Source organism: Diplotaxodon limnothrissa, linkage group LG8 (genome assembly GCF_057381915.1).
Source record: "Diplotaxodon limnothrissa isolate DT_005_m linkage group LG8, D_limnothrissa_male_GT1.1, whole genome shotgun sequence".
Classification (NCBI taxonomy): Eukaryota; Metazoa; Chordata; class Actinopteri; order Cichliformes; family Cichlidae; genus Diplotaxodon; species Diplotaxodon limnothrissa.
The window spans coordinates 3936447-3960768 of record NC_140603.1 but is presented as its reverse complement, the minus strand read 5'-3'; the positions used below and the strand labels follow the sequence as shown (position 1 = coordinate 3960768).

The 24322-nt window shown below is 39.4% G+C and overlaps 1 protein-coding gene across 3 annotated transcripts in view; it reads right to left on the bottom strand.

Moving 5' to 3' along the window:
* llgl2 (LLGL scribble cell polarity complex component 2) overlaps positions 1–20820 on the bottom strand; it is a 49212-nt gene extending 28392 nt beyond the window's left edge. For all 3 annotated transcript variants that reach the window (XM_085361170.1, XM_085361171.1, XM_085361172.1), the window contains exon 1: positions 20537–20820. The gene's annotated coding sequence lies outside the window, so the exon portion shown is untranslated. The remainder of the gene's footprint in view (positions 1–20536) is intronic.
* Positions 20821–24322: the final 3502 nt, after the last annotated feature.

Below are 24322 nucleotides of genomic sequence, written 5' to 3'. Positions count from 1 at the left end.
AACTTTGCTCTGCTTCACTTCAGCAGCATCAGGTCATGTTCATATGTTGATGAATGGTTTTCTTTCATTTTTGATCTACTGCAGAATATTTTTATAAAATCCCAGGCCAGGAAAACCATCTTCATGTTTTTCTGTTTCATCCCCAGCTACTTTGACACAAAGGCCTCTGCTGTGATGCTCACACCTTTGATAAAGTCTCGCAAGTGTCAGCTTTCTTTTTATAGATATAAAAATATGGAAATGTACTGATGCATGATCTGAATTATAATATTTCTGACTGTCTGAGGCAAAATTTATGTTGCAAAATATGTTTTTGTAACTGCAATACACTACAGGAAGCTATGGGGGTAGTGTCACTTGTATCATCTGCCAATACTGCACCCAATACTAAGCATAAGAACATAACGCGAACGGCAAAACAGGAGCACAGAAGAGAATGGAAACAGAGTTTTGTATTTTTTTTTTTTTTTTTTAAGTGAAAGCATTTCACAGAAAAAGTTAAACACAGACTGTGAAAAGCAGAGTTTTCCTTCCAACACAGTAAAATTGCAGTGCACAAGCATTTAAAACACCAGCACCCTGGAGAGTGCGATTTCAATTCTGAATTGGTCCATTTTAGGGAGTTAGGTTAGTCGTTCAAACACTACGCACTGTTTATGTTAATATTTGTACAGTAATATTGATGTTTGTACAGTAATGTTGATATTAGCTTACCTGTCGAAAACTTCTCAAATGAAGCGAACACCAGTTCAGTTTTGATAACTAATGAGTAGGAGCAGCTACACGGTCTCCTAGTTTGTTTGATTTTTTTCTTACATTAATATTAGTGTTTATTCTGAATAACAAACCTAACGTTAGGTAGTTAATGTCTATGTTTAATATAATTAATTGTGATTAGTAACGGTCTTTTCTGTTTTGTTCTGTTTAACTAGTGTAGATGAGTTTGTCCTGAAAAAGAGGCTCATGCACCTGTCAAAGACTAAAGTCATGACAGCATGAAAATCAGCTGCAGCTGGGGACGTTATCTCAAAGATAAGAGCAAGCCTCACTCCAGAGCATGTCCACTGTAATCGGAATTCATGAACTGAATCATCTGTAAGCTTTAGAAATGTGGGTTTTTGGACTGAAAGTAAATACCTTTTCGATTTAATTTGAAGCTGTATTTGAACTTTTTTTTTTCTTTTAAACAGAATCCATTTTGACACAAATAGTTTCCTATTTGTACATTATGTTTTGTTCAAAATACCACTAGCACTTCAATTTCTATTACCTAAAATTTTAATTTAATTTTATTTCTGAGGGTCCTATTGAGCAATGTTAAAAATACATTTGATTACTTTGTTATTACGTGTGTTAATGCAAAATGTAAGTAATGTAAAGTAAGTAAGTCCTTGACCTTTGCTGTGCCCACTAATAGTCCTTGGAGCTCACCATCACTGCTTGTCCTAAAACCTGATCAATTTTGATTTTGTAATCACTTCTGCAAGGTTAGTGCCGTTACAAGCCAGATTCATTCCCACTTCCATGAATGAATGACTTTACTGAGTATATCATTTTAAGTTAATAACAAAGACAGATCTCCTTTAAGGATACTGGTAGGTCCCATGAACCAAACTCCTGTCTGTAAGACACCTGACAATGTTTTACAATAAACCTTAATGCCATCTGGATTAAGAAACACACCAGCCATTCTCCAGTGGCTGAACACCCTTTTGTGCAGGGCCAGTAATTGTGAAGTTTACTTGCATGTTATAGTGTCCTACTGATCCACCTGGACCGACCACATCAAAACCTTTCCAGATCCTGCAACAATGCAACAACATATCTCCCAGCTCGTCAAACGCATTGACCATCTTTTTGTCAAAAATAAATGAATAAATAAATCTAAGGCACTATAACATGATCTAAAACAGTGGTTCCCAAACTTTTTTTGGTAGGCCCCCCTTTGTTTTACAAGAAAAATGTTTGCGCCCCCCCCTTCTCGCGCACATGCACGAACACATCCTCCAACCACACACGCTCATATTTTGCTCCATTGCGGTTTCTTTCACACCTCAAACATTTAGTAAACAATTAAGCAAATACAAGTAATCTGCAGGTAGTAAGAAAAACTACTAACTAGGGCTGGGCCATATTATACCGTTCACGGTAATACCGGTATAATGTTAGGCAACGATAGGAAAATGAAATATCGCGATAGAATATGAGTAAAACGCGCATGCGCAGTGCCTTTGTTTTCATACGCACATGGCCGATTGTTGAGTGAAACAGATGAACCAGAATTGGTTTGTAAAAATGGTGCAACTTCAGTGATGTGGAACTGGTTTGGTGTTTGTCCATCAGATACACGACAAAGCACATTTTTTTGCAGAACATGCAAGCGGCCGTCGGACTAAGATGCCCTTAAATCTGGGAGTAATCTGGGTCCTAAACTCCGTATCTTCAGGTCAAACGAACACTGCAGCATCACTAAGAGTTAAAAACTGTCTAAATTCATCTTTAATAAAACGATCAGCATTGCTGCTTTACCAGGTGAAACTATGAAGTTTAACTTCCAGGCATCCATGAAAACAAAATGTATTACATTTAACGGAGTTAGAAGCTAGCAGGAAGCTAGCGGAAGTTAGCTCGCTAGTTTCGCTAGTTACCTAAGCATGATATTGCATGTTCTGACTGAGAGATTTCTGAAAAAATTCAAACGTACAGCTCTGCTATCACTTCCAACATAAATGAAGACAGGAAACTAAACAGCAGTGACGTTTGTAGGGTTACTGAAGTTGGGCTAGCTGGTATATAATGATGTGCTACGTGATCGTTAGCGACACAGCTATGTTAGCATAACATAAACAGTGAAGCTGGAGGACGAACACTAACACTTTTCCACTTATAAAAGTGAACGTGAAGGTTCCTCATGGTTAGAGACAAATGCAATCGCATGGCAGGATGCTGTAAAAGGAACAATCTTCAGTCAGGAGAACAACTGAGATAATCCATCCACAATACGAGGTTAGTCAGTAATATACTGCAACAACATGGGAATAGAGCAGCTGCCAGAGAATTCAACATTAATGAATCAATGGTACAGAAGTGGAGGAAGCAAGAAGAATGAGTTTAATAAAGTTTGACTTATCTGACTGCTTTGTTTCGCTTAATGTGCCTTATAATCCCATGCACCTTATGGTCCGAAAAATACGTACTGCACACTGCAGTTTAATGTTGCAAAGCACCTCTTTTTAACTTCAGTGGATATTATACATGGTTATGCTCAGGATATGTCAGCCCATTTCTACTGGAAATGCCTTTTGGTTAAACTTTCAGCAAGGATTTTGCATTTGCACTGTTACATTTTTATAAAGCTTTAATGTACATAAAAACCAGCTTCTTGTTTAAGTGAAAATAAATGATAGGTTGTCTTTTTGCGCTAGTAATGTTGTGGAGTTGTATTTTGTCTCGCATCAATTATATCGTCAGTTATATCGTTATCGCAAATTTTCAAATATATATCGTGATAAATATTTTTGGCCATATCGCCCTGCTCTACTACTAACTCTTTTAGGCTACGTCCACACCTACGCGGGTATTTTTGAAAACGCAGCTGTTTCGTCCACACGTAAACGGCGTTTTGAATCATCGAAAACTGAGATTTTCTAAAACTCATTTTTTTCCCGTTACGTGTGGACGAGGAATACAGAGTTCGTCACGCAACGTCAAAGGTATGTGCCTTTTTTCACGTCACGCTGTGCGCCACGTTTACACGAGATGAATTGCAGAATGGCAGATAGAGACAAAATACTGTTAATCTTACTATCTTCAGGTTTTACACGCTTACATACACACACAGTTACTGTCCCTCCATTTAGAAAGACAGAGGCGTCATAGTGTGATTCTTTTACTGTAGTTGTTTTTTTTCCATGTGTAATAATCAACATTGCTATCAATGCTTTTTTCAAAAAACGCCTCTCTATGCAAAATGGGTTTAAAAACATAAACAACTGTGGAATACTGTTTGTCTGTGATTTAAACAGCCCAGCGCTGCTCCCGACACAGGGAAAACCAATCCTGCAGGGAGACCTACCTCGGCACTTGTGCAGGTGAAACCAAAGGGCAGATATGCTTCACCATATTTTCAAGTGGCTTAGAATGAAGTTGGTTTGGAAACATAGCCAGCGATGCTTCATCTCCTGCTTTGCGTTTCTGTGGCCGCCCTGTGCTAGCAGTGTCCAAGCGCCGCGTCCCGCCCCCCCTGCAATGGCTCTGCGGCCCCACACTTTGGGAAGGTCTGACCTAAAAAGAAGCATTAGCCGGACTCTGAAGTGTACCTTGGCACCAGCTCTGTTTCAACCATTGTATTCTCTGATCACAATCTTCTCATATTTTTGACTTTGATTAAAAACAGCAAGATTTCAACATCAAAATTCACTATAAGAATTGCTTAAAAACATCATAGCTCTGTCCAGGTCATGAATCAAACATTTCTTTTATGGGAGAAATGTTTGATTTTTGTGTGTGTGTGTGTGTGTGTGTGTGTGTGTGTGTGTGTGTGTGTGTGTGTGTGTGTATTGGCTGAAACAGGTGACTGCAGAATGGATTGTGATGTCACAAATGCTGGTTCGTGCCACCCCTGGAGAAGCAAATGACCGCGAACACTCCATCTTGTATCACTATGGTCACCATGAGCCTATCTCCCATGAAGATAATGATTTAGACTTTATTTACCTCTGACTGCAAATTTAACAGGCTTGTCTTCTTATGTTATTCAATATACCATCCTGGATGCCTTTGCTCTCAAGCAGCAAGACACTGTTTGCTTTTCATAACACAGCTCAGCGATATCATCAAATTCCCAGTATATCCATCAAGCCATCTAAGTTAGGGAGTGCAGCCATGCAAAAACACGCCTATATCCCACAACAGGAAACTCACACTGCTTAACCAAGCAGAGCTGCTCCATAGCTCGTGGCTCTTAAACACAAAGCTAACATACTGCTTAGTTCAAGATGAGTAGCTGCAAATCCATGTCATCCAAAATATTCCACTCGAGATCTTTTGCAATGGCAGCTATGCCAGCACTCGCTCAAGACAGGAACAAGTCTTCTTGAATGATATCTGATCAAGTCACAAACTACAGGTACAAACAGTAATACTCATCCTGTCAACACAGGGGAAGCAGGAGCTGTATGAGAGCTGCTGCTAGGAACTGCTTTCACATGTGAACACACCTATCTCACACAAAGAAACACGTCATAAGACACCAAATCAACTGAACACACAGGACCTCACCTCGCAGTGATCTTCAGCTGGCAATCACTGAACTATTCTCAGTTACGATGACCGGGATGAGTGATTACTAAAAGGTCCACTGCTAGTTAGGGGGCTGTGGGGTGTTATGTCTTTGCTCTGAAGGGGAAAGGGAGGTATAAAGGGTGCATGAAATAGAAACCACAGATGTTTTACTGAAACCTGGAGAAAAAAAAAGAACTTTTTCTGGTGAATATGCATGAAGCAAAACATAATTTTTTTGTATTTAAACAGCAGAAAGAGACGGAGGCAAGAGGAGTACAGCACTACAGCAAACATAGCAGAGGTACCTCTCTTTACCCTCTTTAGTTTAGCAAACATTAGATTGCTAGACAGACAGATTGTTAGCTCTGGCTGCCAGGATATCACGTCTCCCACCACCTCACTCATTCCTTCCTATAATGAAAAACCAAAGATTTGGAGGGTGGTCGAGTGCACAAAGTTTACATTAACTAAACTCTGATTCTAAGTGATAGTAGTTTCAGACCTGAGCCATTAAATGACAGGGACTTCATACAAAGGTGTTTAAGGTCCAAGTGGTTATATATATAAAACCAATTCCAAGGGGATTAATAATGTGGTATAGTTCTCAAAGATAAATGAGGGCAACTGCTAAAGACAAATGATACTACAGATCAGAATTATCTGATAATTTGCCTAGTATTTTATTTGATTTAGGGACATTGTGGTACGATACATCACCACTTTTACTCCTGTCTGCAGAAAACAAAGCCTGTAGAGATACACTTGCATGCTACTGTGAAAAAAATATAGCATGCCAATCAAGAATGATTAAAAAGAAACATCTTAAATAGTCAGTTGATCACAAAAAAGGTTCAGTTTACAAAGAAAAAGAAAACTCTACAGGTGGGTGAATAATTAGATTTTATAGATTTTAACTTTAAAAAAAAAAAAAAAGACAAAATCCTAATTAAAGAAAAACGAGCAACTTGAAATAAAACAGTTTTCTTTTGTTGCCATGATGCTCATGTTTTGTCTTGTTATAAATCATCAAGGACACATCTTACCCTTTGGGTGTTGCATTTTTACTTCAGAGTTTAGTCCATTTTGAATGGTAAAATGGTAAATGGCCTGTATTTGTATAGCGCTTTACTTAGTCCCTAAGGACCCCAAAGCGCTTTACACTACATTCAGTCATCCACCCATTCACACACACATTCACACATTTTGCATCAAAATGATGGAAAAAAAATAGCCTACAGTTCACACGATCTGCATAGTTATGAAAAGCTTCAACAGGTGAACCTGTAACTACCCCCATTTCTGGCAACACACACCAAAGGTGTCAGATAGTTAATATTTTGCTCCCACTTGGGTCTCTAGCTGCCACCTAGGCCTTTTGTTTTACTGTCAATAACACCCATACATCCTTCTAGGTGACCCTCATCTCTCATCTACCTGAAAAAGCAGGTGTCTGTTGAGTTAATAAAAAAAAAAAAATAAAAAAAAAAAAATTCTATAGTAACTGAATAACTGAATAATAACGGTGCCATCTATGCCTCCTCCAGCCTATACTCACCTGCACACTGTACCACTGTGGAGAGACACACAGCTCCTCCCCCTGACTAACGCTTCAGAGGCCAGTAAATTTCCCATTTCAACAACGGTGAAGTACTAAATAACTGGTCAGCGCTCACATTAACATTAGCCTTTTAACTATTAGGAGTTACCCAATAGCCACATAAGTCCCTTTTCCATTAGTACCTACTCGGATCAACTTGCCACAGACTGCCATGATCCGACTCAGATCGACTGGTTTTCCACTACAATCTGGTTCTACCTAACATGCGTGGTTGTCGTCATAGCAATGCATCCGTGCATCCTGCGACGTCATTTAAATGCAACATGAAAGCTACAGAAAAGGTGGACGGTGAAACAAGAATATACCTGGTGATTAGGGCTGGGCGATATGGCCTAAAATCCATATCGCGATATAATTTGAAGCACGTGCGGTAACGATATATATCGCGATATATTATTTTCTTCTGTATAACGTATTTTCCACACTATAAGGCACACTTAAAATCCTTTAATTTTCTCAAAAATTGAGTGTGCCTTATGTAGAGCAGGGCGATATGGCCAAAAATATTTATTACGATATATATTTGAAAATTTGCAATAACGATATAACTGACGATATAATTGATGCGAGACAAAATACAACTCCACAACATTACTAGCGCAAAAAGACAACCTTCCATTTATTTTCACTTAAACAAGAAGCTGGTTTTTATGTACATTAAAGCTTTATAAAAATGTAACAGTGCAAATGCAAATTCCTTGCTGAAAGTTTAACCAAAAGGCATTTCCAGTAGAAATGGGCTGACATATCCTGAGCATAACCATGTATAATATCCACTGAAGTTAAAAAGAGGTGCTTTGCAACATTAAACTGCAGTGTGCAGTACGTATTTTTCGGACCATGAGGTGCACGGGATTATAAGGCACATTAAGCGAAACAAAGCAGTCAGATAAATCAAACTTTATTAAACTCATTCTTCTTGCTTCCTCCACTTCTGTACCATTGATTCATTAATGTTGAATTCTCTGGCAGCTGCTCTGTTCCCATGTTGTTGCAGTATATTAATGACTAACCTCGTATTGTGGATGGATTATCTCAGTTGTTCTCCTGACTGAAGTTTGGTCCGTTTACAGCATCCTGCCATGCGATTGCATTTGTCTCTAACCATGAAGAACTTTCACGTTAACTTTTATAAGTGGAAAAGTGTTAGTGTTCGTCCTCCAGCTTCACTGTTTATGTTATGCTAAGATAGCTGTGTCGCTAGCGATCACGTAGCACATCCTTATATACCAGCTAGCCCAACTTCAGTAACCCTACAAACGTCACTGCTGTTTAGTTTCCTGTCTTCATTTATGTTGGAAGTGATAGCAGAGCTGTACGTTTGATTTTTTTCAGAAATCTCTCAGTCAGAACATGCTATATCATGCTTAGGTAACTAGCGAAACTAGCGAGCTAACTTCCGCTAGCTTGCTGCTAACTTCTAACTCCGTTAAATGTAATAACTTTTGTTTTCATGGATGCCTGGAAGTTAAACTTCATAGTTACAGCTGGTAAAGCAGCAATGCTGATCGTTTTATTAAAGATGAAAGAATTTAGACAGTTTTTAACTCTCAGTGCAGCGTTCGTTTGACCTGAAACATACGGAGTTTAGGACCCAGATTACTCCCAGATTTAAGAGCATCTTAGTCCGACAAATACGACAATAACGACGGCCGCTTGCATGTTCTGCAAAAAAAAAGTGCTTTGTTGTGTATCTGACGGACAAACACCAAACCAGTTCCACATCACTGAAGTTGTACCATTTTTACAAACCAATTCTGGTTCATCTGTTTCACTCAACAATCGGCCATGTGCGTATGAAAACAAAGGCACTGCGCATGCGCGTTTTACTTATATTCTATCGCGATATTTCATTTTCCTATCATTGTCTAACATTATACCGGTATTACCGTGAACGGTATAATATGGCCCAGCCCTACTGGTGATATGGCTTTTCAACAGACTCAAAAGCCAGACATTCTGCTGCCATGATCAGGAAATTCAGGACCAAATCAGAAACAAAGTAATTTTCAGTCTGGAAAAGGTTATGAATCCATTTTGAAACTGTGGGACTCAGCAAACCACATTGAAAGCCATTATGCACAAATAGCAAAAACATGGAACAATGGTAAACCTTCCCAGAAGTGGCTGGCCACCAAGAGCACGCAGACAACTCATCCAAGGGGTCACAAAAGACCCCAGAACAACATCCAAAGAACTGCAGGCCTCGATTAAGGTCAGTGCTCATGACTTTGCCATAAAAAGGGTTATTAGGGTTAGGGCCATGTAGGTTTGGATCTCTTTCCCCTCTTAATAAACACCTTCATTTAGAAACTGTATTTTGTGTTTACTTGTGTGATCTTTGTCAAATATTTATTTGATATTTGTTTGATCTGAAACATTTAAGTGTGACAAATACAATGCCCGGAAGTGGGCAAACAATTTTCCACACAACCACTATACCTATGGTATCAACTTCAAAATCCTAGGCGATTTCCTTCTCAAGTTGTTGCATTACCAAGTGTGGATTATTAATCAAAGAGCAGCCGAATCAGACAGGACTCAGATCTGAGGATGTTAAGAGCTGCAGGCAGATGTGGACAAGAAAATAAACTATTCCACCTTTACAATAATTTATTAAAATGTGTTTCTTATTTAGTTTTAGTCAGTTTTAAAATGCAGGCAGTGAATGGTTCAATCTTTCACAGCAAGATCTCTCATTTCTTTTTTTTCTTTTTTTAAGCATAACTAGCACTTTGGGCAAAGTTCATTTCTAACTTTTCCATAATGTTCTTCCTCTACAGTAAGGAAATTAGGGATGCTGCGATTTATTAAGTAATTTGAACAATTAGAGTATAAATAATCCTTAACACAAATTCTTTGCTTCGATGCTTCAGTTAATGCATGGCTCTGTAGCATGCCATTGTCATGCGAGTGCTTCACCCACATTTGCGACTAAAAACATCCTCCCACAGAAGTGTATTTGGGAGCAGCGTGTGAATAAAAAGTATGATAACATTAAGCCCAAGCAGCCCCCAGTTTTAAAGAAAAACACGGATGACACAACAGCAGCAGTGAAGATGATGCCATCATAGTTTCACGTGGAGCTAGAGTCTGCCTACACACACTTGACAAAGAACAAAGAGGCGGAGCCAGTGTCAAGGTGAGCTCAGATTGAGTGAAAAAACAAAACAAAACGTGTTTCTAGTGGAGGATTCTAAGGCAGGTTCTGAAGCCACTGCACTCCTGCCCAATTAGTCCAGACTCATAATCTAGAAATTAACTTAGGCCAAAACAGAGACCTATAAGCAAAAAGTTGTTCAGTCTGCAGAAAACACATGAATCCACATACCATGGCTGGATGGACTGGATGAGAGTGCTTCAAAATACGCCTTGGGAATTTTTCGGTTAAGATTTGAGTATGAAAGTGATGCCAGTGATAAATTAGTACATCCACCGGTGCACAATACAAATAGTTAAACAGCTACAATGAAGCAAAATTCACTTTCAAAAAGTCATCATTTACATTTACATCATTGCAAACATTTGTGACTTTATTAGTAATTTACACATCTGAATTCAAATCGCTTAACTCTGATTAGATTTAATCGACAATCATCTTAAGTTAATTCATTTGACTAAAGTATAAAGTGTAAAAGTTTGTCGTGCTTTTACTGGTGAGTTGCTCCATAAGGTTCACAAAGGCTCCCATTTCCCCTGACATCACATGTGAAATGTGGCCATATCTCTTCTCGTCTCTTCCTCGCAGTCTTAATTCAGTCCATATAAACAAACAGTACACACAGTACTGCGCTCTGGGGTCCTTAGGGACTAGAAAAGTGCTATACAAATACAGGCCATTTACCATTTACAAGCAGAAGAACTGGTTATAAAATAACCAATGAATTAAGCAAAAACAAAAAACAGCAACAACAAAACAAAAGTGTGTATGAAACATACAACTGAAATAAATACACACAAGACCAGGAGAGAGTACAGAACTAAACTAAGCAGTGTCACAAGAAAATAATCTATTTAAATCGTATGGGTTACATATGTGGGTTATATGTTACGTTACTTTTTTCTCCCTGTTCCAACACACAGTGGTGTTTTATGTAGCTTATCTGCGTAGCCAATTTAATTAAAAACTTACAGATAACTTCTTATTTCATAGTGTAATCTTCACATGCTTCATCTGAAGCACACTGTGTGTATTCACTCACTAATTATATTCACAGTATTCACTTATTGTGTCTTAAGGGATTCGCTAGCAGCATGGCCTCTTCACCTGTCCCTCCTGCACTTTCCTGCTCTTTGTGTCAGATGTTTAGTTACTCTTTGGCCTCCTTTAGCAGTAATGATACTTGTAATAACTGCAGCCTATTTGTAGCTCTGGAGGCCTGAATTAGAGACTCTGCTTCAATTCACTGACTGCTCTGCCCTGTAGCCAGAGCAGGTGAAGGTAGCGTAGGCCCCAATAGCGCTCCCCTGGCTGATTGTCCTGAGGAGCTGCGAAAACAGGATGGCTGGGTGATGGTCTTAAACAAAAGCCCCCAGTATACCACCAAAACCCCATCCCCGTTGAGACTGTGTCAGCTCCCAAACCGACAACCCCCCCGAAAAAAAACTAACAAACTAAAAACCAGCAAAAATGACTTAAACATTAAAAAACATCAAAGAGAGAACAATACAGCATCCATATCTGCACCAAGAGCAAAACAGTGAAATGTGGATTATTAAACATTAGGTCTCTCTCTTCCTAGTCTCTGTTAGTAAATGAATTAATAATTGATCAAGAAATCAATTTACTCTGCCTTACAGAAACCTGGTTACAGCAGGATGATTATGCTTAAATGAGTCAACACCCCCGAGTCACTCTAACTATCAGAAACCTTGAAGCACAGGAAGAGGGGGTGCGGTGGCAGCAATCTTCCATGCTAGCTTATTAATCAACCAAAGACCCAGACAGAGCTTTAATCCAGTCGAAAGCCTGATTCTCAGCCTTGTCCACCTCAGCTGCAAAACTTAACAACCAGTCCTATTTCTGATTTTGTGCTCAGCTCAGATAAAATAATGATTGGGGGTGATTATAACATCCATGTAGTAGCTAAAAATGACATCCTCAACACAGCATTTAATCTGTTATTAGACTCAATTGGCAAATTTTAAAATGTAAAACAACCACTTTAATTACACTCTAGTTCTTGTTTTAACATATGGCATAGAAACGGAGCATTTAACAGTATTCCATGAGCACCCTGCTGTCTGATCATTTCCTAATGACACTTAAATTTACAATAATGAATTACACAGCAGTAGAGAATAGTATCATCCCAGTAGGTGTCTTTCTGAAAGTGCTGTAACTAAGTTTATGTGTATCCTTTAACATTCATCCACTGCTATCTTCTTTTATGCCTTGTGCCAACACAGCAGTGCTGTTTAAATAAATTGATTTGGATAAGCAGCCATATGTTCTGGACACTCAGATTAAGAGAGGAGAGAAGCAATCAACTGATCATCACCTGAGTTGGGTCAGGTAGTGAGGGACGAAGCTGGACAGACATGCCACATCCAAATATATAGCGAGGATGAGCTGGGAATGCCTAGCAGAGGCCCTGGTCCACGAGCTTTTCAACTCTCACCTCTGACAGAGGTTCGACAGCCTTCCGAGGGAGACTTGGGACAATGTTCAGCACCTCTATTGCTGAGGTTGCAGCAAGGTGGTTGGTGCCTGTTGTGGTGGAACCAGCTGGTGGACACCAAAGCTGAAGGAGTCCTATCAGGCTGAAAGTAGAATGTTCTCAAGTAGGGCTGGGCCATATCATACCGTTCACAGTAATACTGGTATAATGTTGGGCAATGATAAGAAAATGAAATATCGTGATAGAACATGGGTAAAACGTGCATGCACAGTGCCTTTGTTTTCATACGCACATGGCGGCAAAAGCATGGCGGCAACAGAGAATGAGAAGGGTGAAAGCGGATCGTTGAATGAAACAGATGAACCAGAACTGGTTTGTAAAAGTGCAACTTCAGTGGTGTGGAACTGGTTTAGCTTTCGTCCGTCAGATACACAACAAAGCACAATTTTTGGTAGCGCATGCTAGCGGGCTGTCGTTATTACCGTGTTTTTTTTGGAAAATACGGCACACTTAAAATCAATCCTTTGATTTTTCTGAAAATCGTCAGTGCCCCTTATAATCCCGTGTGCCTTATGTATGAACTCTGGTTGTGTTTACTTTGCTAAGCTACGAACCCGCACCGCTTGATGGATTGTCGGAGCATTACGGCTATCGTAGCAAGGAGCCTCGCGGAGTGATACGTACTGTGCTTCAACATAATATTACCGTATTGTGTGTGTATAACCTCTTTAAGTTTTGTGGATATTATACATGGTTATGCTGAGGATATGTCGGCCAGTTTCCACTGGAAATGCCTTTTGGTTAAACTGTCAGCAAGGAATTTGCATTTGCACTGTTACATTTTTATATAACTTGTATTTATATAACTAATGCACATAAAAAACAGCTGCTTGTTTAAGTGAAAATACATTGATGGGTTGGTTTTTTTTGCACAAATAAAGTTGTGGAGTTGTAAAGTGTTTTGTCTATTGTCAATTATATCGTCAGTTATATCGTTATCGCAAATTTTCAAATTTATATCGTGATAAATATTTTTGGTCATATCTCCCTGCTCTATTATCAAGCTTGGTTAGGCTGTGGGAGTGCAAGGTACAAGGAGTTCGGCGAAACCATGGAAAAAGACTTTTGGACTGCCTCAAAGTGATTCTGGCAGATACAACTTATACAGATATGCAAGGTTGCTCTCAAGAATTGCATTTGTCTCATGTGGTAGTGATGTATAGGTTTATGAGTGCATGTGTATTACTGTGTGTATGTTGTACGTATTCAATATGCTGATGGCTTGTGAAGAGAAAATGTTTCAGCGTCTGTATTTGCTAAAGAAGGTGTCTATACATTTCCTCAGTTTTTGTCCTCGTGCATTAGTTTTTATTTCGTTATCTCATCAGAGAAAAAGGTTGTTGATGAAAACTATCATGAAAATAATTATTCAACACAACACTGCATGCTACAAAGGTGAGTGTTTGATTCTGTACTCTGTTCAAAGCTCTATTTCTATCTAGAAGAATAAGGCAGATATCATATAAAAAAAAAAATAAAATAAAAATAAATGACATGATGTTGCAATTTAGCTACAGTGAATTGTCTCCAGCTGTTGTGTACGCTTTAATGACTCAACAATTGTGTTTTGTTTCAAGTACATTTCAATGCAAAACAGTTTTACTTCAGTAAAAGATTACTTTTATAGAATGTGTTAGGGCTGGGCGATATATCGAGTTTTTTAAAAAACATGGATATATTTTCATACGAGATATAAGATGTGACAATATCGTTTATATCGATATAGTCTATGTTACGTTATAATTATACTTGTGGAGCCGCAAGTTTGCCTCTCTTTCGTCCACTTTTGTCTCTATGCAACGTTACTCAGCCTCGCCTCTCCTTCACTGAACACAACTCCCCCTCCCTCATAGCTTCACCTGCAGGCAGCGACAAGATGAACACGGAAAATCTCTGTTAATGAGTTACCGCGGACCACCCCGTGCGTGGGGGTGAACAGCGTCAACGTGTTAGCGAGCTAACCGCGCTAACGACAGGGGCTGCATGGCCTAAAATCCTTTCATTTTCTCAAAAATCGACAGCGCGCCTTATGTATGAATTCTGGTTGTGCTTACTGACCGCCAACTGATTTTATGTGGTACACGCCGCTCAGCAATCTTTCAAAAAATGTTTTAGTAAAACTTTAGACTTAGAGACTTAGAGCTTTTTATTGTCATTGTGCAGTTTCTTGCACAGCGAAATTGGGTAAGCTTTGGTAAGCTACGGAGCTGCACCGCTTGATGGAATGTCGGAGCATTACGGCTACCGTAGTCTGGAGCCTCGCGGAGTGATATGTACTGTGCTTCAACGTAATATTACCGTATTGTGTGTGTATAAGGACCATAAATGGCACCTCTTAAGAGACATGGTTACAAAGAGGATTTCAAACTCAAGGCTGTCAGTCACGCAGTAGAACTTGGGAATAGAGCAGCTGTGAAATCTGTCTTTGTTATTATGCTCATCGTCTTTTAGTTTACATTTTGACTGCTCAATTGTGAGCTTTTTGTTATGCACAAAAACAACATTGTTTTCTTTTATTTATGGAGCATTATTATTTAATAAATGCTGATAATTTATTTTTGAGTAATTTCTTCATGTACATCTATGCTGTATATTAATAAAAGTGCCTGTGTGACATCTGGGACACAGCTTTGACTAAACTCTCTTTTTGTGCTTACCTTATGGCTTGTGTGTTAACAGACCTCTCTGCATGGAATCATACTTGTTATTAATCTCTGGCTCTCATCCACAGCATGTCTTTTGTCCTGTCTTCCTTCTCTCACCCCAACTGGTCGACGTAGATGGCCGCCCCTCCCTGACCCCGGTTCTGCTGGAGGTTTCTTCCTGTTAATAGGAGTTTTTCCTTCCCACTGTTGCCAAAGTGCTTGCTCATAGGGGGTCATATGATTGTTGGATTTTTCTCTGTATGCATTATTGTAGGGTCTACCTTACAATTATAAAGTCCCTTGAGGTGACTGTTGTTTTGATTTGGTGCTGTATAAATGAAACTAATTTGATCAACTACTTTTAATTAAATGTAGAATTTAGGATAGGATAGTTCCTCACCTGTAAAAAACTGATCATTTTCATTTGATCAGAGACTGTGATCACCCACCTCAGGTGAACCATGTGAGCTCTCAAGTTGTGTGACCTGTTCAATCATGATGATTCGCGGCATAAAACGCGTACAATTTTCATTTCTGTTTTCCTTTAGATTTCTTCAGCTTCGTAATAATGTAATAAACGTGTCAGTATTTTCACTGCTACACATCAAACAGCCGTTGTTAGCTAATTCGGAAACGTCATTTTCAAAATTGTAAACAAATGTTTTAATACAACGCTTATGTTTCTGCCAAAGTGTAACTCTGTTTAACGCAGTAACCTGAACCTTTCCATCGTAGATGCTGCAACGTCACTGCTTTGAACCTGACCAATCACATTAGGACTCCTGTTCCTTTGAGCTTTGTCCTCCACACTCAGTTGGTTTGAGCATGCAGAATTGAGCTTCAAGAACAGTTACCTGCAAGAGCCTGAATCTGCTGCATCACTTGCAAATCAGGCAACCTCGTGTACATGTGCGTATTATTCACCATCAGCTGATCTTAAGCTTGAAATCTAAACACAGTGATTCTGTTCTGAAGTTAGGGGTGGGCGGTATAAACGGCATAAACGATATAAATTGGGCCAATGGTTGAGATTTTGACTATACCGCTCTAGTGCATGTTGATGGTGTCATCAAGCGGTAGCTGTTTTGGTCGAAAGAATTGCAGCGGCTGAAAAAATATCATTTGCAAATTATGCCGGGCGACAGTAATAGCAAAGACACAAAGCACTTTTGGAATATGGGGAAAGCCAAAAACTGCGCTTCCTCCACTTCCGTGCCATTGATTCATTAATGCTGAATTCTCTCGCAGCTGCTCTATTCGTTAACTTTTATTGAGTGGAAAACTGTTAGCGTTCGTCCTTCAGCTTCACTGTCCTAATGTTATGCTAACGTAGCTGTTTTGCTAGCAATCACGTAGCACATCATTATATACCAGGGCTGCCCAATCCCAGTCCTCGAGAGCTACTATCCTGCAGCTTTTAGATGCATCCCTACTCCAACACAGCTGAATCAAATGGTTTGATTACCTCTTCAGCATGCCATCGTGTTTGGCAAAGGCCTGATAACAAGCCATTCATTTGATTCGGGTGTGTGGGAACAAGGATGCATCGAAAAGCTGCAGGACGGTAGCTCTCGAGGACCGGGATTGGGCACCCCTGTTATATACCAACTAGTTCTACTTCAGTAACCCTACAAACGTCACTGCTGTTTAGTTTTCTCTCTTCATTTATGTTGGAAGTGATAGCAGAGCTGTACGTTTGAATTTTTTCAGATATCTCTCTGCCAGAACATGCTATATCATGTTTAGGTGGAAACTAGCGAGTTACTTCCTGCTAACTTCTAACTCCGTTGAATTTAATGAATCCTGTTTTCATGGATGCCTGGATGTTAAACTTAATTGTTGCACCTGGTAAAGCAGCAACGCTGATCATGTTATTAAAAATGAAAGAATTTAGACAGCTTTTAACTGTCAGTGATGCCGCAGTGTTTGTTTGACTTTGGGACCTGCAGCAGACGGAGTTTTGGACCCAGATTACTCCACAAGGCTCCTGACTACGGCAGCCGTAATGCTCCGACAATCCATCAAGCGGTTCATAGCTTACCAAAGCCGTACTAAAACATTTTTGGATTTCTGCGTGCCGTGTACCACATAAAATCGGTTCGAGGTGAGTAAGCACAACCAGAATTCATACATAAGGCACACTGTCGATTTTCGAGAAAATTAAAGGATTTTAAGTGTGCCTTATAGTGTGTAAAATACGTTATACAGAAGAAAAGAATATATCGAGATATATATCGTTACCGCACGTGCTTCAAATTATACCGTGATATGGATTTTAGGCCATATCGCCCAAACCCATCTGAAGTGTTAAAACATTTGGTACCTGAGAAACCAGGAGCTCATCAGCTGTAGTATATACACCTCAACTTTTTAAAAACATATAGTGTTACAAATATTTAATGATTCAATTCAATTTTATTTATATAGCGCCAAATCACAACAAAAGTCGCCTCAAGGCGCTTCATAGATACAGAGAAAAACCCAACAATCATATGACCCCCTATGAGCAGCACTTTGGCGACAGTGGGAAGGAAAAACTCACTTTTAACAGGAAGACAATGACAGCTCAATAGTTCTTGGCAGAAAAAGAAACAAAGCACTACAGATGGGAACCTCATCCAACACACACTTCGACCCGCAAACAGTGTCGTTACATTACCACAATTGTTTGTGGTTTCAAAAAAGTAAATTGTTAGAATTTAAATTGGTTGTAGGTCTTTTCTTTTATCCAAGAGAGAAAGGTATTGGATGAGCACACATACGCACTGCTTTATGAAAACTAATATCAAAATCTTCACATCTAGAGTTGCTTTGTTTCAATCTAGAACACTATAAACAATCATTTCCATGAAGTACCAGTGATGTCATAAGCTCTGACTTCATGTTTACCCAAACAATGATCGTGATGAGGATCTACTGACAAACTTCCTTGAGGCTAAGTGTGCAGAGCCTTTCATTCTCAGGGTTAGGCTATCCTCTGGAACAATGTTTACAGTGTCAAGTTTTCAGTTATGTTCTAATAGTGTCTATTGAGCTGGCAAACACGAAACATGAGGTTTTACATTTGGATATCCTATGCTTTTCCATTAGCAAACCAAAGAACAGCTTCGTTCAGTGCATTGCCCTAATCAATTTAGCAAGCTGACTGTCTGAGCCAAGCAACGTCTTCGTCTTTGGGTTAGGGTTACCTGTAAAAGGTTAGTAAAAATTAACCTCCCCATTCAAAAGTTTAAAAATTCGAAGCCTTTGATGGCAAAGCTTTGTCCATTGTTTCCTTATATTTACATTGTGTGAACAACTAAAACCAAAATTCCTGGTAATGTTCAGGACTGTTCCTTTAGAAGAGGTGAACACCCTCCAGCTTGCCTCACTTTTGGGAGGGGCCATTTATTTTGCCTCTATAATAGTTTCAGGTGGACTTTGCAATGCAGGTGGAATAACACCAAGCCTGAGAACAAAGGCTTTTGTTTGACTAGTCCTGGGCTCATGCAGGTGGAAGTACACAGCCTGTGCTTCATTTGGCAGTAACCTGTCCAGACTGTACAGTGTGAATGCTGAACAATGGCTGTTCTAATAAAACAGATTCCGATTCTTTTTTCTTTTCTTGCACCATTTAATAGAACAACTTTTTTGCATATGGGTGGTTCCATTTTGGTGATAACAAGCCAAGTTACTCAATGAAATTCAATGTTGTTCAGTGATTAAGGCCCCAAGCATGCACCTGTTGCTAACTGGAAAGCTGACATTGCACAGAGAAAGCCAGCGGTTTGGACCCATTTCACACCATCTATGCCAACAGCTTTTCATTGCAAACATTTGTGACTTCATGATAAACTGTGAGCACGTGAGTTGAACTTCTTTCCTGTTATGTTTCTGTAACACTTTTATTTTGAATACAAGTGACAAAATATATCGTTACCATTTTTAATATCTTCACATTGTGACACTTCACATGTGATGCATATATGTATGATTAAGTGCACCTACAAGAGAAAGACAAAAAGAGACCATATGACAGCAGAGTGCAGTAAACACTGAGCCGAAATGAGGCAAGAGCAAAGGAAATAATGGAAATTGATTTTTCATGTCTGTCGGTCAAGATGGCATTTATCATTTCACTAAAATACCTTTTGGCAACACCTCACCTCACTCACACACACTCTCACACATTTAGGCAGACCAGAGCAATATAGTAATATGGCTGATGTTCCTTATTAAGTAGTCAGAAATTTTAAATAAATCTTTAGTGTGTAAACTGATGGGGAAAACCCTGCTTCATTCATTTTGTTTTACAAAGTCTGATGTTGTCTTACACATCATTACTAGTTTGTTCCTCATAGTGAGGAATACTTCATATGAATTTGAGCTGATTAGACGAAGCAATCACAGTACATACGCATTGTAGTTCAGGACTTCAGCTCAGCTCGGACTCGGTGGATACAATGTCAGCAGTTTTATAAATACGAATTATCGTGAAACCAGCCAAACAGGTGAAACCGCCTTCCTCGTACTCCCCCTCCCCAAACACAGTACTTACTCACTCTTGAAACCAGACCGTTGACTCAAAGGGCTTACTAACATACTGACTGCTGAGACACACCTTAGTCAGGTTAGATGTCGCCGTCATTATGCAACATTAGCTGCAACTAGTACTCACCTGGCTGCACATGCAGGTTAACAAGAAATTCCCCAGTTTCTCTAATACTGCTGACATCTTGCGGGAAACTGCTAATCCATTTCTACCCAATTTTCTTCCGTGTGGACTTGTCTTAATAACTGAATGGCTTCAGGCTGCTGCAATTAGGTTTACTGTAGCTTTAAGAGCGAAAACAAGCTAACCGATGGCGAAAACTACCAATTACATACAAAAGCTGACTGGTGTGGTTATAGTCATTCTTTAAAATTTAATAAAGAAGGCAAGTTACTGATGTGAGACGGTCATTTCAATCAGTCCACCTTGTATTACATTTTTAAAACTCGACGACTTGCCGAAAGTTAAAGCGTCTGTCATCGCAAGACTCCATTCTTGCGATTGTAATCGGTATGAAAATTTTGAGAAAAATATACACAAAACTGATTTGAGGCAACGCTCATATGCCTGTTTTGCTTGGTTTACTTCAGATGGTTAGAAAGCTAACCATAGAAAAACTGGCAAATGACATTCTGGCTCTACACACAACTTGAGCTAGCTTCAGCTGAAGTGTGTACATACTGAAGAGTAAACAGCATGGAATAAACTGTTAGCCGGACGGTTCACAACAACTACGGGCACAAGGTCTGAGAGCGTGCGGTCCGACTTCCTAACCCACCTGATTCCAAACGGCCGTTGCTCAGCAGAGGTGCACCGTTTACAGCCGTTGAAAGAAATTCCAAATCCGACCAGTTCCCGGTGTATTAGTTACAAAGAGGTATCTCTCCCCTTCCAGAGTCGAGGAAGACGTAGACACGCCGTGAATAAGTATTCCCGGAATCCAGGCGACAGGCTTCTTGTTGAGCAACTATCACATCTAAAGATCTATAAGGAACTAAAACTGGGTTGGCTGGTTTTTGTTTTCCACCGCTGCGGTGGTTAGCCTCAGTATTTCCTGCTAGGCTAAACCTCACTGCTGTGCTAACTCCGCCCTCATGACACATTCAAGCACACCTCGTAAACGTGTGCAGACGTCCGGTCAGTGGTTTGCTTTGAAATTTGGTTGAAAACGACGAACCAAGAGCGGCATATCTAGCCGCATGTAGGCTGGTAATTGATAAAGTTCCTGGGGAAAATCTGGTGATGTTAGAAGAGACAGCATCTATCCCACTTTGGAAGGACTAACATTCATTTCTAGAAACTGGCTAAACCCTTCAAAACGTGACTATCGACGAAGCAGAGTTTGTTATTTTTTTTATCCATCTACCACCTGACCTTTACTTTGAGTTTCTATCGGATCTGTGCATATGTACATGGTGAAAATTATATCATCAACACTATTATTAGACTCAACTGGCTTCTCTCAAAATGTAAATGAGCCACTTTAATCACACTCTTGTAGTGACATGTGGAATAGGATTACAAATTTAACTGTAATCCTTTAAAACTCCTGTTTGTCTGATTGTTTCCTAACTAGAAAACACCACTGAGTGGAAACAAACTGTGGATAGCAATACTATCAGACAAATACCACTGTTAAAAATTACACAAAGACTTTTACACAGCACTGAATGTTTTACCATAAACACTGTTCAGATATATCAGCCATATCAGCCTGTCAGTTTTTGCATTTACCATACCAATGAAGAAGACTCAGAACAGAATTAAGAGGTTCTAGATCTTAATTCTCAATGAGGAGAGAGACCTCTTTGTAACTAATACACTGGAAACTGGTCAGATTTGGATGGTGTTTTTAGGGAAGGTGTTCTTTGGGTCATACTCAGCATTTGGTGGCGATCGTGGCTCAAGAGTTGGGAGTTCGCCTTGTAATAGGAAAGTTGCCAGTTCGAGCCCCGGCTCGGACAGTCTCTGTCGTTGTGTCCTTGGGCAAGACACTTCACCCGTTGCCTACTGGTGGTGGTCAGAGGGCCTGGTGGCAGCCTCGCCTCTGTCAGTGCGCCCCAGGGTGGCTGTGGCTACAATGTAGCTTGCCATCACCTGTGTGTGAATGGGTGGATGACTGGATGTGTAAAGCGCTTTGGGGTCCTTAGGGACTAGTAAAGCGCTATACAAATACAGGCCATTTGTCGTCCTAAAAACATGGCAGGTCAGGTTGAGGCCAAACAGCTTGATTTTGGTTTCATCTGACCACTTGGGAGTGCTTTCTCTCAAGCCCTCTCTGAACTATGTCAGTGTTCACTGGCAAACTTAGATGGGCCCTTACATATCCCTTATCCTGAGCAAGGAGACCTTGCAGACACTGCAAAATTTCAATTCATTATGGTGTAGTGTGTTACTAATAGTGTTCTGGGTGACTGATCCCACTTGCCCTCAGCACTTCCTGTGTAGTTTGGGGCTGATCCACCACCTTTCTCATGCTCATCTGCACCACATGAAACAATATATTGTTTTGGGCTTTAGACAGAGGGTGATTCATGGTCATTTTATATTTCTTTCATTTCTGAATAATTGCCTTGAAAGTTGTCACCTTCTGTCCAAACTTCTTGCTGATGGTCCATTCCAGTCCAATTCAGATCAAACTGAGGTTATTGTACTCGGCCCTGAAAAGCTTAGAAATATGGTATCTAACCAGATTCTTACTCTGGATGGCATTACCTTGGCCTCCAGTAACACTGTGAGGAACCTTGGAGTCATTTGTGACCAGGATATGTCCTTCAATGCACATACTAAACAAATATGTGGGACTGCTTTCTTCCATTAGCGCAATACCTCTAAAATTAGAAATATCCTGTCTCAGAGTGACGCTGAAAAACTGCTGCAGCAAGAGTGCTGACAGGGACTGGAAAGAGAGAGCAGATTTCTCCTATATTGGCTTCCCTTCATTGGCTTCCTGTTAAATCCAGAATTGAATTCAAAATCTTATCGTAATGACCTTGTAGTACCATATCACCCCATTAGAGCACTTCACTCTTGGGCTGCAGGCTTACTTGTTGTTCCTAGAGTATTTAAAAGTAGAATGGGAGGCAGAGCCTTCAGTTTTCAGGCCCCTCTTCTGTGGAACCAGCTTCCAGTTTGGATTCAGGAAACAGACACTATCTCTACTTTTAAGATCAGGCTTAAAACTTTCCTTTTTGCTAAAGCATATAGTTAGGGCTGGACCAGGTGACCCTGAATCTTCCCCTAGTTATGCTGCAATAGACGTAGGCTGCTGAGGGATGATGCATTGATTATTTCTTCTTCAGTCAGTATGTGTTAATAGACCTCTCTGCATTAAATAACACTTGTTATTAATCTCTGTCTCTCTTCCACAGCATGTCCCTTGTCCTTTCTTCCTTCTTTCACCCCAACTGGTTGAGGCTGCCCCTCCCTGAGCCTGGTTGAGCCTTAAGTTTCTTCCTGTTAAAAGGGAGTTTTTCCTTCCCACTGTCGCCAAAGTGCTTGCTCATAGGGGGTCATATGATTGTTGGGTTTTGTCTCTGTATGTATTATTATAGGGTCTACCTTACAATATAAAGTCCCTTGAGGCGACTGTTGTTGTGATTTGGTGCTATATAAATAAGAATGAAATTGAATTTAAAATTAATCTGTGTGCCACATGGGCACACAACCAATCTGTGGGAGCTAGAATTCTGACTGTAATCGATTAAATACTTATTTCACTCAAAGCCAAGCAAATCAATTCATTTGATATTTGATGCAATATTTGTGTTTTTGTTTTGGTTATTGGTGTTCTCCATTATAATGAAAAAAACCATAAAATCTAGAGATTGTTGTTTGTTTGTTTTTTCCATGAGTGATTAAACTCAAAAATTCAGCAGGGAATCAAATATGATTTTATTATAACTAATGTGATAACAAAACATTTTTTTTTTTTATTTACACATCGAGGCACAGAACATGAAGCGAAATAAAGTATCCTCAATGAAAAGATATTTCCTTGATGTCCCCAGGTGTTGTTTTCATGAATCCTTAATGTTAGTGTATAGGACAAAAAATGTATTTTCATGTAAAAAAAAGAAAAGAAAAAAAGTAAATAAAAATATTTAATCAGTAATACTAATGACTTCTAGTGGGGCTAATTCCTTTTCTTCTTTTTGTGTGCAGACTACTCTCACCTTCTTGTTGTTAATTGTTCTAACTAGTGGTTTGCACCTTGATGTAATTTCTATTCATAAAGGCATCTCTTGATGTAAGATTTGATGATATCTTGACTTGGTTAGATGTCATGAAGCTTTTTTTCTTAAAATAAATAGTAATTAATAAAATAATTGAACAATAATTTTCCTGTTTGTCTAAATTAACTTCAGCAGTCAGTGGTCATATATTGACCCCATAAAATCAAAGTTTACTGAAACGACCTTCACATTTAAGTGAAATTTATCTGTGTGCTAATATTAGCTGACACATTTCAATATAGAATTAAAATGAAAAAACAAGTTAAAACAAAAAAAGTTCTGAAAACATTCACATTTTAGAAACATGGTTTATTAATAGAGATGTGGGA